The following is a 5,250-nucleotide window of genomic DNA, read 5'->3' on the forward strand; positions in this document are numbered from 1 at the left end:
TATGTTGGAGGGGCTATCTCTTGGACATTAGGAGAAATATGGACTCTCTTTTTTGCCCCTTAAGGAGTGAATAAACAAATATAGGCCTAAGCAATGAGAGAGCTGGGATTCCAGATTCATGTAACATGAATCTTCTAGCCATATCTTGGACCAAATCTTCCCTCAGCAATAAAATAAGGGAAAAGGGGAGTACAAAGCTGTCACTTCTTGGAAGTTTGTGCCTCGAATTTTCATTTTCTTATTTTTTATGTTTGACTTTTCTTTTCTCTCCTTTTCAGTTTCCCCCTCTTTTTTAGGCGAAACTCAAATTTGTCATATCTCTTTCCCCGCTTCTTCTTTCCTGACGAAATTTTACAGCCTCACTGTTTCTTGCCATGTCTGTAACCCTGTAAAATTTCATTTGCTTTGCACAAGCACAAAGAGAGATTCATGTGTTTCATGAGAGCAGAGCTTGTTTTACCAAAGCCCTAAGATTCTCTTCACAAAACTCTACAGGTATATTTTTCTCTTCCATAGATGTTCTATGGTAAAGTTTTATCTCGTTTGGAGAAAACCTGTGCAAGTTATGTGCATTCTTTGACATGTAATTTCTTTTGTTTTGATGCTCTAGGAGTCTCTTACAGTCAATAATAGTGACATTTTGAATACTCAACTTCTTCTTCAACATCTTAGGGTTTCTTTGTAAACAAAGTTACAGGTATATTGTCTTGTTTTTTTGTTGCTCCACTGTTAAATTTTATATCGTTTAGACAAAATGTATACAAGTTACATGCATACTGAGATTTCCTTTGTTTTTTTACTCCAAGAATCTCCGAGGGTGAAGAACAATGATTTATTAAGAACTCAACTTCTACAACATCTTTGGGATTTTGAACATTCAACTTCTTCTTCAACATCTTAGGGTTTCTCTGTAAACAAAGTTACAGGTATATTGTCTTGTTTTTTTGTTGCTCCACTGTTAAATTTTATCTCGTTTAGACAAAATGTATACAAGTTACATGCATACTGAGCTTTCCTTTGTTTTTTTACTCCAAGAATCTCCGAGGGTGAAGAACAATGATTTATTAAGAACTCAACTTCTACAACATCTTTGGGATTTTGAACACTCAACTTCTTCTTCAACATCTTAGGGTTTCTCTGTAAACAAAGTTACAGGTATATTGTCTTGTTTTTTTGTTGCTCCACTGTTAAATTTTATCTCGTTTAGACAAAATGTATACAAGTTACATGCATACTGAGCTTTCCTTTGTTTTTTTACTCCAAGAATCTCCGAGGGTGAAGAACAATGATTTATTAAGAACTCAACTTCTACAACATCTTTGGGATTTTTTGCAGAGAAAGCCATAGGTATATTGCCATTTTTTACTACTGTTCCATGGTTAAATTTCAACGCATTTGGACAAAGCCTATATAAGTTATATGTATGTATTGACCCAATATTTATTTTGTTTTTGTACTACAGGAATCTGTCAGTGAAGGAACAATGGTCTTGCTATAAGTCAACTTCTTGTTCAACATATCTAGGGATCTTTGTGAAAGAAATTACAGGTACAATGTTTCTTTTTTAAATTGATCCATTTAAATTTAATTTCATTTGGAGATAACATTTGTAAATTATACACATGTTGATAGGTAACTTTTGTATTTGGTTGTTACAGATGTCTTCACGGAGGAAAAATATCAGTAGCATACTTGCAGTGGAGGTCTTCAACAAGAAAGATAATGGCGGTAATTGGATTTGTGATAAGTATTATAAGTTGGATTGGATTTTGATGCACCCAAGTACTCGAGGGAGTTTCAAGGTCAAGCGCAAGGATGTTGCAAACCCTAGCAAACATTGGAAAGGTAGAATTCTAGAGTTCAGAAAAGTGTTTAATGGCACAAGTGCAGTAACAGAAGTGTTGATTCAACATGTTTATACGCATAAACAAATCTCTATACACGATGAGAACAACATTGCAAATTATAAACAAAACAGTAAGTTGTTAAATTTTATTATTGATTATTCTTTTGTATCAGAGTTGTTTTTAAAAGTCTTTGCAGTATTCTAATTCAGTCTTGTTTGATTGACAGCTCTATATCCATCGACTTTGCATGAATGGCAGAATGTGGAATGTTTAAGCGGCAAGATACATGTTTGGCATGAAGAGATAGGTTCTTTGATCTATGATAATACCTCTACAAGTCAACTTGCCACTCAAAATATCTTTTTTAATAATTCATTGTATGTGGTAGAAAGCCAGAGATTGCAGCATGTCCCATTGCCGCCACTGTCTAGTGGTGAATGGTTCATTGGTAGCTTGGAGTTGTCAGGAGCTTGCAAGTCGAAGATAAAATCTGACATCAATAGTGCTATGAAACCCACCACAGGCTCCAAAGATGTGCATCTTAATTGGTTTATTCCATTCTCATTTTTTGCACATTTGTTTGGTTCATGTGATGTTTTGAAGAAAACAAAGATTACTTATCAATGCAAGTGTCCATCCGAGGAATGGATGAGTCAGCTATTGGGTGAGTCTTGGGAAGTCAAAAGAACACATTTTGATGAGACGATTGAGTGCAGGGTCAATCAATCTGATATTACATTCAGGTAAAACTTTTTTACTACTTTTCATACCTTGATTTAATTGACATAGGTCTCGCTTAGATGAATTATTATGTTAGTCGCATTGATCACTTACCATTATTTTTGTTTTTATTACAGGTATTTCATTGCTAGACAAACTCTGTGCGTTCGCTTTCGATATAGAAGATGTCGAATTTTGCGAGGGGAGTGGATCAGCTTGGATCAAGATATTCGAGATAACACACATACAGCGCTCATAGATGTGGTAATCTTGTGGAGTGGTCATAATCCTTTCGTAGTCAGTGCAGAGAGTCATTGGCCCATTTATTTTCTGAGACAAGAAATCCAATTAATGTCTAGTGAGCCCCTCTACAACTTCTATTCCAAGTTAGATAATAGAAAAGTCAGGACTCGTAGTGAGCAATCCATGATATGTAAACAATGTGCTTCTCCACATATCCTTGAGATAGTGGAATCCTTGTAAAAAAACTTTATAAAGAGCGAATACATACCTTTTTTGAACTTCTGAGTATTTTAAATTTTAGTTTACTGTGATCCAAGCATGCGATAATACATACTGTAATTACTCAATCGTGCAGTTAAAAATCATAATTAAATTGCAGGTTAGAGGTCTATAATCTAGAGAATATTGTCTTTGCACAATGATATATTGTAGTGCATCTCTGCTGCTCGTTTATTACATTTTAATATTAAATTGGATCCAAAGGGAATTTCAAGGCCTTTTAGATTTATTTTCTTTAAAAATTTATATATTTTCTCTCGTTAGACTTGAATATACTCAGCGACCCAAACATATTCGAGGATATAATAATGTAGAACGAAGCGTTTGTCTGTATGAGTAATTTTAACAGTGACTTTAAAGTACTGAAATAAAGAAACTAAGGTAAGAGTTTTAATTTGAAACTTTAGAATTAATAACTTTATAAAGAACCTTTATTTAAAACCCTAGACACATAAAAGATATAACTCCAAACTCATTTTCGCTTTCATTCTCCACTTCCCTACACTTGTGCTCTCATTCCTTCTCTCTTTGTGTGCCATGGCTACCACTCCCGCCTTCGCCGCATGGATCAGTTCCACATGCTACGCGCACATAGGGGACCAGATATACCCTAGGTTTTGCGTGACCTTGAGTATAGAGAGCTTGCTTTCCGCTGTAGACCCTGACTCTAGTATACTAGCATCGTTTTGTGATGCAGTGAACCCTCTCACTTGCTCTATTCCCGACTCCACTCTCAGGTGGGTTCCCATGGATTTTTTGTATAGTTTGTGTGCCGGATCTAGCCATGCAAAGGTGATAAGTCGAGCCCTGGTGCATGTGGGGCAACATCTCCGCGCTAGAGCAGTGCCCACCTCGTCACAGGACCACGTCACGATGGATCTCATTGAGAGGGATGCCGCCTTTGCCATATATGTTATGTGCACTGAGGTGCAAGAGGACAGTGACGAGGACATCGACGCACCCTCTCGGCCACTATTAGAGTACTTTGAGAGGGAGCCTGAGGAGATCACTCTCGATCTAAGTGTTGAGGCAGCACAGAGCTTGGCCATTGTGCACCCACCTCCCTGCCCTGATGAGATGCCCACGAGCGAAGAGCCACCCCTCTCTTCTCTCCATACTATCACCATCGAGGGGGTGGAATATCTACTCATGCAGGATGTGCTAGAGTTGTTGGAGCTTAGGAAAAAAGAACGATACTGTATCATGGTGCGTGATGCACCTAGTGATTTCATAGATTTTGATTTACAGGATGCCCCACCACATGTTGATGAGGTGGCTCGTTATGATGGCACGAGCATCGATGACATCTCTGCCATTGTGAGCATCCAGGAGCAGATTGAGGATGCGGCGCCACAGTATCAGATCTCTGATGAGGAGTTCGAGCAGTTGCAGGAAAGCCTTTTTGGTCCTCGACCCGACTATGCAGTGCCTACCCAGGAGAGAGACGAGGGCAGCCCAGTGGCAGGAGCAGACCTGGATGCTCCATTACAGCGGCAGATAGATGATGCAGAGAAGGTAATGTTCTCGGTTTCATATGAAACTTAACCAGTAGGGCCTCTAGGGCATCGAGAGCACACACATGTGTTTTTGTCGGGATCGGGCCCCCAGATGTGCCCTGGCCGGAGGCTCGCGTCTGGAGGCCTGAATCTGCACGGGAGCACACACATGTGTTTTTGTCGGGATCGGGCCCCCAGATGTGCCCTGGCCGGAGGCTCGCGTCTGGAGGCCTGAATCTGCACCGGCCAGGGCACATCTGGGGGCCCGATCCCGACAAAAACACATGTGTGTGCTCCCGATGTCCTAGAGGCCCTACTGGTTAAGTTTCATATGAATATGATTTATATATCTTCAGCACACTCCATGCATAGTGAGTCTGATACTGAACTTGTGTGTTGCAGGAGATTGTCTATATAGATGAGTTTTCATCTAGGCAGGGTGGCCGATCTGGTAGCCAAGGAAGGGTGCAAGACTCGGCATTGAAGGAGTATGTTGGGCAGCTTGTCAACGACATTATTGTATTTCATAAGACATGCTCCCCTGCTTTTGCAGAGAACTTCTTGAAGTTGAGGGCACTAACAAAGGCTGGGCCCTTCAAGACCATCCCGACCAACTCCAGCCTGGAGAAAGTAGTGTTGCTTCGACGTTCGAAGCTTCTCTACTT

At 39.8% G+C, this 5,250-nt stretch overlaps 1 long non-coding RNA gene across 1 annotated transcript; it reads left to right on the plus strand.

Annotated features, from left to right (window-relative positions):
- The first annotated feature begins 821 nt into the window (after positions 1–821).
- On the plus strand, positions 822–1,548 carry LOC148028583 (uncharacterized). Its single transcript, XR_015692454.1, has 4 exons — positions 822–926; positions 1,036–1,155; positions 1,265–1,347; positions 1,463–1,548. It is a non-coding gene; the product is annotated as an uncharacterized LOC148028583 (long non-coding RNA).
- Positions 1,549–5,250: the final 3,702 nt, after the last annotated feature.

This window comes from Lygodium microphyllum, chromosome 11 (assembly GCF_053477565.2).
Source record: "Lygodium microphyllum isolate KBCC chromosome 11, Lygodium_microphyllum_v1.1.10, whole genome shotgun sequence".
Lineage (NCBI taxonomy): Eukaryota > Viridiplantae > Streptophyta > Polypodiopsida > Schizaeales > Lygodiaceae > Lygodium > Lygodium microphyllum.